Here is a 13,843-nt window from a genome sequence, read left to right on the forward strand (position 1 = left end):
AGCTGTGCTCTCACCGTATCAATATTTTCAATATTTTCTTAAATGTAAAATTCACGTACTACTTATATATGATATTTACATGAATATGAATCATCAAAGGATATTAATATGTAAATAAGTTATTTAAATAATCATATTGTAAAAACTTTGGTATAGTGAGCCTTCCCCTTACCCTTTTTTAGTATGGGTTTTCTTTCAATACTTTTGTGTATTTTTTTTCTTTGACTTATATTTAATAAGTGACAACATCAATTTTAATGTTAGCTTCCAACTATTTGGAATTATTAGTTCTCTTGTTATTTTTCATATTATGTCTTTTTTTTTTGAGTTGTTTTTTAAATTTTGGATAAGAATTTCCGGCATCGTGACACATTTTTCTCTGCTCTTGTGGCACTGTTAGTCCTTATAGCTTTTGGTACGTTTTTCGCATACCTTTATTGTCGTTTTGGTGCTCGCACAAAGATTCTCACGATATTTATTTTTTGATCGGTTTATGGATAGTCATGTATAGTTACATCCCTCTTTGGTAAAAAATTGTTTGTTGATATAATCAGAATTATGTAGCGAAGCAGCCTGCAGACAGTTTGATTTACTCACCACTCCTTTATCTATTCGTAAAACGTCTCGTTCGACTAAGACAAAGAGTTTTTGTGAAGGTTATTAAGTTCTTTTGATATTGGTCATCATTCTCAATGGAAAGTTTCATTTTTTTCGTATCTTTGGGTTTAGTATTTTTATTTTTGTATGAGTTGTTTGGTGATTGTTGTTCTCATTTTTCTCTTTATGCTCGAGTGTGTTATAATTTTGATTCATTCCATTATTTTTATTAATGAAATCATGTTACTATTGTTAAAAAAATAATAATCATATTGAAAATAAAATTAACAATCATATTGAAAATAATTATTATAAAACATGATTTGATTAATAATTGAAAATTTTTCGAATCTAAATCAAAATAGATTTAGATAAGATTGATAAAACTTGAATTATAATAAATATGAAAACAACTAATGCAAGATTTACGCATAATAAAACTTGAACCTAACCTCTCAAAATCTTAAAATTTAGTTTACACAACCTTATCTAATATCATTTGTCATATTTAGGGTTTATTATTATAGAATTTAAAATTCAAGATTTAGGGTCATATATTCTAAGATTTATGGTCTATATAGAGTTTAAGGCCGTTAAAATAATTTTAATCAATTTGTGTATCAAATGATTTATCATATATTAAATAACATCTATTCTTTTGAATAATTCCTATTTAGGGGAGGAGAATTTTGCTCAGCGATGGATTTTGTATTCACAATGTAAAGAAGAAAAGATGCATCAACCGATAGCTTTTAATCACATACTTTAGAAATTATTTACGAATAACATTTATTCTCAAAAACCTATTCACCTCTTTCAACAAAAAAAAAAAAAACTATTCACTTCATTACAAAACTGTCCAACGACAACGCACGAAATACTTTCTCCTTATAAACTCTCCATTTGGTTTTACTTATTCACAAAGTTCCAAGTAATCTTTTAATTAGTTACCTTAGGAAACCTAAATTCTAAAATTTTGGAGAGGAACTTACCAAATTTGGAATTAAATTCTGCATGTACGACGCCTTCTCTGAAGTTCCTTGAAAGGGGAATTATTTTAGGGAGAAAACAAATTTGATACATGAAGAAGCTGTGGTTTACAGTCCAAACTAAACGAAGAAGAAGCAGAGAGTAACTCCTCCATATATCCGAATCGTTGAACAACCCGCTTTCGGATTCCCCATTCGGTCACGCATTTGGCTTGTTTGCACTCTTGTACATCTCGTCAACCACTCTGCATCCAAATAACTTTTTATCAGTTCCCGGGCACCATGCATACGTTGTGAACTATGTTGCTCAAACTCGAGGGTAATGTCAAATACAGTAATGATCAACTTATTTGGAGAATCGTACCTCAATACGCAATACTCGTACCCAAAGGTTGGATACGAATACTTTAGGAAAAATGAAGAATCAGACCAACATGCATGCTTGCACATGCTCATATACAAAAATGGAGAAAACTAAATAAAAGATGCTATTCCAGGCATGCATGTCTTACATCATGTTCTTCTCATATACGTGCTTTTTAAGCCTGTTTTTGTTCATTTCATGTTTTCATATCGTCAAATCTAGAAAGAAGCCTAACCAAAGAATGAAGAAAGAAAGGCACCTGATAATACTTAAGCAGTTGAGGCCTCTTCTTCTTAAATGTGGGGGTGGAAGGTCATGGTCCATGTCAAATAGTGCATGGTCAAGATGGACAGCTTTTATAAACTCAAAACCTTCCAGCTGCGTAAGAAAAAAGTGATTACTTATAACAGCGGTGAGCATGTATTTAATGAAACAGGAAATAGAGTCGAAAAAAAAACATCAAACGGCAAACTTGTTTCTCTTTGCCAGTCTTAGTGAGCTCTCCGAGTATGTACTCTTTGGCCTTGGGATCTTTATAGATGGATTCCAATTCGCCACTTACACCACTGTCAGCAGCCCAGCGTTCGAGTGCTTGCTTATTTGGGTTAACAAATAACAACAGCCACAAGGAATGACTCAAAGCTGTTCCCATAAACCCATATCTAAAATCGAAAAATATGCGACGTAGAAGAGACAAACAGTGCTTGCTGATATATCAAAAACAGCAAAAAACAAAGGCATACCGACTCAACAACAGATGCAGAATCGTAAACATTCTCCAGGTTCTCAACAGCAACGTATTCCCATTGCAAAAGCTTAAAAATATTCTTTCGGTCAATAACTTTCATGCTTCCATTCGGTTTCCACTCACCAATATCCTCTGATGCACAGAGATGAAAGATCATCAACTTGGAGATAAGAAAATGATAGAGAGAACCGAAAATCAAGATCAGCAGACCTGTGTGAAACCACCCATCAACCATGACCTCATTTGTGAGATCTTCACGTTTGTAGTAGCCTGTGAACAACGTTTTCCCCCTTTGACAAATTTCACCTCGTGGTGTGCTTGCAAGGGCATCATATCCCATTTCAGGAACAGATTCTAGGCGTACATCTACATTCAGTACCAGAGGCCCCATGGTACTGAGCATCGACAACTCATTTGGTAACGAGGCGAAAGTTCCCGCACAAGTCTCCGTCAGACCTACATTCAGATAAATATAAAACAGATAAGTGTTCATGTGGAAGCAAGTATGCACACAATCAGTAAAGAAGGATACCATATCCTTGCATAACATGACAACATGCCACCACTCGTAGGCGGAAAGAGGTGCTGCTCCGGATAGAATAATCCGTAAATTCCCTCCTAATCCTTCTTTTACCTGAAAAATTATGAACATGAATTAGATTGAAGAAGTAAACAGAGTTTCTATTGCAGGTAGTGCTGAACATTATTGGCTTTCAATCACTATAAGCAAGGTGTCTTGTACTTATTTTTATATATATAATAAATAAGACTTTCATCACCTGACTAAATACAATTTTGTCAGAAAAAGGTGATGCCTCTCCGTGTTTGGAGCCATTCCTCATGGTATAGAATTTGCTGTAGAGGTTATCATAGATGTCAGAACCAGACAGCAATTCAGAAATCTGGAAATTAACTGGATACAACAGAAATACTTAAAACCAATGTGAACAAACACAAATACTAATTAGGTGATGATTAACTAATGCAAATGATTGAGTTTAATGACCAAAAGGATTAAGATAAATCTATTGTCTAACTAGGAAAAAGATGACCATAGTGTACAGAAGGCAAATGTTCTTTGTTCTTAATAGATATCAGCAAGATACAATGAAATGCTTCACATGAGCATAATGAAAAGTTAACTTACAATGAAATGCTCTGATACCAATTGTTGAATCAAAATAGAGTAAAAACTCTAATTGATCGAGAAGAAGAAAAAAAACTCTTTAGAATAATCTCACAAAATTGCAAAAGGGAAGAACTCTTAAGAAAGCTTTCAAATGTTTATAATTAAGCTTTGATTGTTGGATGATAAAACTCAAATACAAGTAGGGTATTTATAGGTTACAAGAAACAATCTAAACCACTCATTAAAATAAGCACTAAATAATCTAAACCATGAAATTAACATGAGAAAAATACTAATTTTCACCTAACTAAATTGATGTAAGCAATGACATCAAAACTAAATTGATGTAAGCAATGACATCAAATTAATTTAGGTGTGAACTTATTTAGGCTAATATTGAATAAGAGGAAGCGCTCTACACCAGCAAAAGAAGAGGCACTTTTCAGCGGTATACTGGCAGTGGATCTAAAAAGGATGGTGACAAGTTAAAAAATTACCAAGGAAAGGGAGGCCCTCATTCAGGGGGAGCATCCAAGAATCGCGGTAATAGTAGAAAGTTCGATGGCAAGTATTATAACTGCGGGAAGATGGGTCACATGGAAAAAGACTGTTGGACCAAGAAAAAGCCTGTTGAAAGTAATACTGCTACTTCTTTTTCGAAGGAGAATAATGAAGATGGTTGGGATGCTGAAGCGTTATTTGCTACGGAGGAAGAAGAATTAGCTCTCACGGTAACAACACCAGAACGGATTGACTACAAGAATGATTGGATCGTAGATTCTGGCTGCTCAAATCATATGACGGGTGATAAACAGAAGTTACAAAACCTGTCCGAGTATAATGGAGGTAGTATGGTGGTGACAGCTGACAACTCAAGGTTACCGATAACTCACATCGGTAAGACAATAGTTACGCCTCGATATAATACTAACCAGGTTTTTAAGGTCTCTTGAAATTCTGAGTATGCTCTGTGGCTGCAGTTTTTAACTGATCTTCCACATCAGAAAATATTTCTTGAGTTATTGTCGGGGTTATTACAAACCTTGTGGAGCTTCTTTGTGTTTAGAGTAATTTAGTACTCTGCACGTTTATTACTCAAGCTTGTTCGGTGTAGTCAAAGCCTTGCCGTTAAGATGGGTGATCTTCAAGCAGTTGGAGGGATCAAGAAGCTCAACAACAAAAACTACAACACGTGGGCAACATGTATGGAGTCATACTTACAAGGTCAAGACCTTTGGGAGGTTGTCGGTGGTGGTGAAGTTACACAACCGGTGACAGAAGATACCAATGGAATCTTGCGAAAGTGGAAAATTAAAGCAGGCAAAGCAATGTTTGCTTTAAAGACCACAATTGAAGAAGAAATGTTGGAGCACATTCGGGATGCTAAAACACCAAAGGAAGCATGGGACACTTTTGTTACACTCTTTTCGAAGAGGAACGATACAAAATTGCAACTTCTCGAGAATGAACTTCTATCAATGGCGCAACGCGACATGGCGATTGCCCAATACTTTCAAAAGGTGAAGTCGATATGTCGCGAAATTTCAGAATTAGATCTAACAGCTGCTATTGGGGAAGCCAGGATAAAAAGAATAATTGTCCATGGTTTGAGACCCGAATATCGAGGGTTTGTTGCCGCTGTACAGGGATGGCCGACACAACCATCGCTTGTTGAGTTCGAAAATTTGCTTGCAGGTCAAGAAGCCATGGCCAAGCAAATGGGATGAGTATCGCTGAAGGGTGAAGAGGAAGCGCTCTACACCAGCAAAAGCATAGGCACTTTTCAGCGGCATACTGGCAGTGGATCTAAAAAGGATGGTGACAAGGTGAAAAATTACCAAGGAAAGGGAGGCCCTCATTCAGGGGGAGCATCCAAGAATCGCGGTAATAGTAGAAAGTTCGATGGCAAGTGTTATAACTGCGGGAAGATGAGTCACATGGCAAAAGACTGTTGGACCAAGAAAAACCTGTTGAAAGTAATACTGCTACTTCTTGTTCGAAGGAGAATAGTGAAGATGGTTGGGATGCTGAAGCGTTATTTGCTACGGAGGAAGAAGAATTAGCTCTCACGGTAACAACACCAGAACGAATTGACTACAAGAATGATTGGATCGTAGATTCTGGCTACTCAAATCATATGACGGGTGATAAACAGAAGTTACAAAACCTGTCTGAGTATAATGGAGGTCGTGTGGTGGTGACAGCTGACAACTCAAGGTTACCGATAACTCATCGGTAAGATAATAGTTACGCCTCGATAATACTAACCAGGTGCAACTCCAAGATGTTTATCATGTCCCAGGAATGAAGAAAAATTGCTATCTGTCAACTAACATCATCAGGCCATTATGTCTTATTTGGTCCCCAAGACGTGAAGGTTTATCGTGACTTCAAAATCTCAGAAACACCAACAATGGAGGGACGACGTTTGGAATCAATTTACGTGATGCAGCAGAGTCTGATATGTAGACAGGACAAGGAAAATGAGACATCAGATCTATGGCACATGTGGTTAGGTCACGTTAGCTATTCCAAGCTAAGTGTGATGATGAAAAAGTCGATGCTTAAGGGGCTTCCTCAACTAGACGTGAGAACAGACACGGTCTGTACGGGATGCCAGTATGGTAAAGCACACCAATTACCATATGACGAGTCGAAGTTTAAAGCAAAAGAACCGTTGGAGTTGGTTCACTCTGATGTGTTCGGACCGGTTAAGCAACAATCAATTAGCGGTATGCGGTACATGGTAACATTCATTGATGACTTCTTCAGGTATGTGTGAGTTTTCTTTATGAAAAAAAATCTGATACTTTCTCAAAGTTTAAAGAGTTCAGAGACTCAGCTGAAGGAGAAGTAGGAAAAAAGATATGTTGCTTGCGCACAGACAACGGAGGAGAATATAGATCAAACGAGTTCTCTCAATACCTAAGGGAATGCCGAATACGTCATCAGTACACTTGTGCCAACACGCCACAACAGAATGGTGTAGCGGAAAGAAAAACCGGCATCTTGCAGAAATTTGTCGAAGTATGCTACATGCAAAGAATGTACCTGGAAGGTTTTGGGCTGAAGCAATGAGGACTGCAGCCTTTGTGATCAATAGACTTCCTCAGCCAAGGTTAGGATTTGTTTCACCCTTTGAGAAACTATGGAACATAAAACCTACAGTTAGCTACTTTTGAGTATTGGCTGTGTATGTTATGTGTTTGTTCCTGATCATTTACGGAGCAAATTTGACAAGAAAGCTGTTAGATGTATCTTTGTGGGATATGACAGCCAGAGAAAGGGGTGGAAATATTCTGATCCAATTAGTGGAAGATTCTACACGTCACGAAATGTGGTATTTGATGAAGCATCTTCTTGGTGGTCCTCAGAGAAGGAGGTGTTGCCAGATTCGAGAGAATTTGGAGACAAGCTACAACAAAATATGGGGGAGCATGCTGTTCAACTCCAAACAAGTTCAGATGAATCAGAAGATCCAAATGGCGATGATGTTGAACAAAGAGTGACTCAGAATCCTTGGCAAACTGGCGTGTATCAACAACCAAACGAAGAAGGTGGGCCTAGTGAAATAGAAGAATCAATTCCACAATCTCAACTCCGAAGGTCAACAAGAATACGAAGGCCAAATCCCAAATATGCCAATGCAGCCATAATTGAAGAGAGCAACGAGCCTGAGACGTTCGAAGAAGCATCGAAGAGTTCTGAGTGGATGACAGCTATGAAAGAAGAGATCGATGCACTTCAACAAAATCAAACTTGGGATATTGTACCAAAGATAAAAGATGTGAAACCCATATCTTGCAAATGGGTTTACAAGATAAAGCGTCGTCCAGATGGGTCAATCGAGAGGTACAAAGCGCGATTGGTAGCTCGTGGTTTCTCTCAACAGTATGGACTAGACTATGATGAAACATTTAGTCCAGTGGCGAAACTTACAACCGTACGAGTCTTACTTGCACTTGCAGCAACAAAGACTGAAACTTGTGGTAGATGGATGTGAAGAATGCTTTTCTTCATGGAGAACTAGATCGAGAGATCTACATGACCCAACCAATGGGTTTTCAGAGTCAAGATCATCCTGAATATGTCTGTAAGCTGCGAAAAACACTCTACGGATTGAAACAAGCACCTAGGGCGTGGTATGGTAAGATTGTTGAATTTCTAACGAAAAGTGGTTATTCAGTAACACCTGCATATTCTAGCTTGTTTGTCAAATCCAATGAAGGTAAGCTAGCTATTGTGCTAGTGTACGTGGATGACTTAATCATAACCAGTGATGATGAAGCCGAAATTCTTCAGACGAAGGAGAATTTATCAGTTCATTTCCAGATGAAGGAACTTGGACAACTTAAGCACTTCCTTGGTCTAGAGGTTGATCGCACACACGAAAGAATATTTCTATGTCAACAGAAATATGCTAAAGATTTGTTGAAGAGGTTTGGAATGCTCGAATGCAAGTCAACTTCAACGCCAATGGAACCAAATATCAAAATGTGTGCATATGAAGGAAAAGATTTGGAAGATGCAACAATGTATCGACAATTGGTAGGTAGTCTGATCTACTTAACCTTGACCCGACCTGACATTTCTTATGCAGTTTGTGTGATGAGTCGGTATATGCAAAATCCAAAGAAGCCTCATTTGGAAGCAGTTCAACGAATACTGAGATATGTGAAGAATACAATTGACTATGGTCTTTTGTACAAGAAAGGTGAAGACTGCAAGTTAGTTGGTTATTGTGATGCTGATTATGCAGGAGATCATGACACCAGGAGATCAACAATTGGATATGTGTTTAAGCTTGGCTCCGGAACAATTTCTTGGTGTAGCAAAAGACAACTAACGGTATCATTGTCAACCACTGAAGCTGAGTATCGAGCAGCAGCAATGGCAGCTCAAGAGAGTACATGGTTGATACAGTTGATGAATAATCTACATCAACCAGTAGATTATGCAATTTCGTTGTATTGTGACACCAATCGGCAATTCGGCTGGCGGAGAATCCTGTCTTTCATGCAAGAACTAAACATGTGGAAGTACATTACCACTTGTTAGGGAAAAAGTTTTGCAAGAAGAGATTGAGATGAGGCAAATCAAGACAGATGAGCAAATTGCTGACTTGTTTACAAAAAGCTTGAGTGGGAAGTTGAACATTTCCGTCGTCAGCATGGCGTGATTCAAAGAATGGAGGCTAACATTGAGGGGGAGTGTTGAAATTCAATATTAGCCTAAATAAGTTCACACCTAAATTAATTTGATGTCATTGCTTACATCAATTTAGTTTTGATGTCATTGCTTACATCAATTTAGTTAGGTGAAAATTAAGTATTTTTCTCATGTTTTAATTTCAATGGTTTAGATTATTTAGTGCTTATTTTAATGAGTGGTTTAGATTTTTGTAACCTATAAATACCCTACTTGTATTGAGTTTATCATCCAACAATCAAAGCTAATTATAAGCATTTGAAAGCTTTCTTAAGAGTTCTTCCCTTTTGCAATTTTGTGAGATTATTCTAAAGAGTTTTTTTTCTTTTAGATCAATTAGAGTTTTTACTCTATTTTGATTCAACAATAAATCTATTGTCTAACTAGGAAAAAGATGACCATAGTGTACAGAAGGCAAATGTTCTTTGTTCTTAATAGATGCAAGCAAGATACAATGAAATGCTTCACATGAGCATAATGAAAAGTTAACTTACAATGAGTATGCCACATTAAAAAATGTCTTTTTCAACAAGCAATCTTCTTTTGTAAACCTAACAACATACAAAAATTATGATAGGTTCGCAGCTGATATTGATACAAAAACAATGAGAATGCTAAAAAAGGAATAAAAATATAATTAATTATGAGAGTTTCGAAAATAAAACAAGACAATTTTCAAGTACATGTTCCAGATTGCTTACTGTAACCTTCAAGAAACAACCCAAAATGAAATTGCCTACCCAGATTCTAGAATCTGCTACAATATCTTTATGCATGTTTAGGAAGAATCCTGGAAATCCATCTCAGCGGTACGTTGAAGAATCTAAGAATTACCTGAATAGATTCTATCCAACACACGAGGAACAGCAGACAAGATGCTTGGCTTTAGCTCCCCAAGATCTTCAACCAAAAGTTTCACGTCCTGAAGATGCAACAAATAAGCAATTGCCGATTGGAATAACTCCCGTATCAATAATTTCAAATAATCTTGCTCACCCCACGCCAGAATCCTATTGAGGCACCATGAGAAATAAATAACTCCTCGATCACCCAGTCAAAGATATGTGCAAGAGGAAGATAAGAAATATAAACATCCTTCATTTTCAACTGTAAAATTTCACAAGAAATGAACAAATTAGTGAGGGAAAACAAAAAAAGAGAAGAATCATACGCCGAATTTTAGTGTGGAAAATAGAACAGACATGTCAAAACAAAGTGACTGGTGAAATGGCTTGTCTTGGAATCAGGAGATTAAATGAAAAGATAACCTGTTCATTTACATGCTCTAGGAGGCTATTAATCCATACTAGAAGAGTAATGATACTCTCATTTGAAATCAATACCCCCTTGGGATCACCAGTTGTTCCACCATGCATCAGAACTTAAATCAGAACCATTGACCACCTACCTGTTAAAATGGGTACTGTGTAATTAAATTAAGATTTTAATTGAACGTTTATCGAAGATGGATGACATGAGGCATGGTTATCAAATAATAACTATAAAACAGTGGGAAATTCCTTCAGCATCCTAAACCAGAATGAATACAAAGAAAATGGCAACTCACATATAGAATCAAGATATGCTAAAATTATCAAGTAGACAGAACCGCTGCAAGAAAATGAAAAGGATCCTTAGCTCACACTAGAGATTTGCAATGCAATGCCAGAAACATTTTTTCTACGGCTATAATAAATGCTTTTCTCTGAACTCGACTAAATTAATTGAGGTCTACTAAAAAAGACACAAAAATTCAGCAGTATAAAATTATTTACGAATAAATTGAAAATGGAAAGAACAGATAAAGTAACCAACCAACAGCAAAAATTCTTCCGAAGCAAATGTTGCCAATTCATGCTTCTCAGCTTCTGCCTTCTGATCAGATGTTACCTTCCCGAAGCTAACAATTGCTGCATAGAAAATGTACATGATCATAAATTATGTCTAACTCTATAGAATAAAAATATCCCACCCTTCCCACCAAAAATAACGAAACCTCACATGAGAAAAGAACTATGTACCTACAAATTCTTAGATGTGTTGGGAAATAAACGAGTAATTTCCCTATAACCATATTAGTGAGAATGCGAAATAAAAGCGGAAAAAATTATACATGAAATTGACAACGGAGTTCAGTCATTTTGCTTACGTCTCCGGACTGCTGCAGATTTTTTACTACATAGAGAAAATTTATAGGTGTTTACAAAACACTCACTACTCACAAGAGAACTCTCTAAACTCTTTAGTATTGAGAGAAATAAATGATTTTTGAGATGATTTTGAAACTAAATGGGATAGGGTATTTATAGTTTAAGTTTAAAGACTAATCTTGTAAATACCATAAAGTTCAATGACTCAATTTGGTAATTACCCCTTTGCCAATTTCAACAATATTAGGCAGCCCACCTTTGAATTTTTAAGCCGGCGGCTGCTAGCCCTTTTCTTTGACCAACAATCTCCCACTTGAAGATTGATTTTAATATGTCTTCACACCTCGATCAATGCAACAACATTTCTGGTCTTGTTACTCAAGCATACCAACTGAAGCTAAACACAACTTCAGTTTGTCCATAGTCACCGTCTTTGTCAACATGTCTGCCAGATTTTGAGTTCCACTAATCTTTTCAAGTTTCAAAATTCCATCTTCTAGAAGAGACCGGATAAAATGATATCGCAATTGTATGTGCTTCGTCCTGGAATGAAAAGACGGATTCTTTGCTAGATGGATATCACTTTGACTGTCGCAATACAAGACATTGTTTTCTTGTTTCTTGCTTAACTCTTCCAAGAAACTTTGGAGCCAAATCATCTTCTTGCTGGCTTCCGTAACAACAACATATTCTGTTTCAGTTGTGGAGAGAGCAACTATCTTCTGTAGTTGAGAAACCCAACTCACTGCAGTACCTCCTAGAGTATAGACATACCATGTAGTGCTCCTTCTGATGTCAACATTTCTGGCTAAGTCAGCATCTACATAGCCTGTCAGTATCGTATCTCCACCACCTTTGAAACAAAGTGTTTTGTTTGTGGTACCCCGTAGATATTTGAGGATCCATTTGACTGCTTCCCAGTATACCTTGCCCGGATTATTCATGTACCTGCTAACAATTCCCACTGCATGAGCAATATCTGGTCTGGTACAAACCATGACATACATCAGACTTTCAATTGCTGAGGCATACGATACCTTTACCATGTGTGCACGTTCTTCCTCTGTCTTTGGTGACTGTTCTTTGGAGAGTCTAAAATGAACACCTAAAGGTGTACTTACTGGTTTAACATCTTGCATGTTGAACCTGGAGAGTACTTTGTTGATGTACTCAGCCTGTGATAACATCAAAGTCCCTGACTTTGTGTCTCTCTTAATCCTCATCCCAAGAATCTACTTTGCAGCGCCCATATCCTTCATAGCAAACTGCTTCGACAATATTTACTTCAAGTTTATAATCTCTTGCATGTCTGAGCCTGCAACGAGCATGTCATCAATGTACAATAATAAAATAATGAAGCTGTTGTTGAACTTCTTGATGTAGCAACAATGATCTGCTTGGCATATGGTAAAACCACTGCTACTCATGAAACTATCGAACTTTTTATACCAATGTCTAGGAGCTTGTTTTAAACCATGCAAGCTCTTCTTCAACTTGCATACCAGATTTTTCTTGCCGGCCTCTATGAAGCCTTCTGTATGCCTCATATAGATTTCCTCCTACAAATCACCATTGTAACACCTCCAACCCGGATACGAGTCCGAGGTGTCACATTGACTTTTCAAAACGTTTACTTGTATAAAATAGTGAGTAATTTAAAACTTTTATACATGTAACTTATTCAAAAGAATTCCAGAACTATTCAGAGCTTAAATGTTTTTGCAAAACCAATCAGAGTATATACAATTCAAAACATTAATTATATGCCAACTATTTTCAATATACAAAATACATCTAATTCAAGACATCTTTTCTGATCTGATCTTCGGTAAGAAGTAACTGACCGGTCTTGCTCCTCTTCACTTTTCTTCTAGCTTTCCGGAACCTACGTGTGAAACACTCACACGCTAAGTCGATGACTTAGTGAGACATAAAGAAAAACACATCTAATGGAATTCATACCCACTAATCATGCATGACTGTTTTATGCTATCGAATTATACAACTCATTTACATATACCTCAACATATATTCATGTATATTATGTAACAGATACCATAACCCCTATCACACTATATCATATCATGCATTCATATCACACATATATACATATATCACATACATTGTTCTCATTCACCAACCTATTTATTACTAATTCCCTTGTCATTACTTCAATTCGTCATATGAGCATATAATGAATATAAACATATTATATATATTTTAATATGCCACAATATGTTACTAATTTCTATAATCATATAATACATAAACGCATAGCATCTCATATCACCATGACATATATGCACTTCTACCATGTCACGAGAAATACACATATCATTATATCAAATTATGTTCTCTTTTCAAAGCCCATGTACACATGTGAGAACTATAGATATGTGAGTCTATAGAGGTTGTGCACTATGTTGTCACCACAGCTCGTATAATTGTACCGAAGTGCCATGTAGAATTGCACCGGAGTGCCGCGTAGAATTGCACCAGAGTGACACGTAGAATTGCACCGTAGTGCCATATAATAATGTCCATAAGGACCACATATCATTCTTTAAGAATCATATACATATACTAGGGATCAAGTATGTGTCTCACCAGACTTACACATGTTCCAAAGAATACATATATGTCCCGAAGGACCACATA

At 36.7% G+C, this 13,843-nt stretch overlaps 1 pseudogene; it reads right to left on the reverse strand.

Moving 5' to 3' along the window:
* Nucleotides 1-1,587: 1,587 nt before the first annotated feature.
* Nucleotides 1,588-13,843, reverse strand: part of LOC120140655 — a 40,161-nt pseudogene continuing 27,905 nt past the window's right edge.

The sequence above is a fragment of the Hibiscus syriacus genome, unplaced genomic scaffold (genome assembly GCF_006381635.1).
Source record: "Hibiscus syriacus cultivar Baekdansim isolate YM2019G1 unplaced genomic scaffold, ASM638163v2 tig00110788_pilon, whole genome shotgun sequence".
NCBI classification, from domain to species: Eukaryota; Viridiplantae; Streptophyta; class Magnoliopsida; order Malvales; family Malvaceae; genus Hibiscus; species Hibiscus syriacus.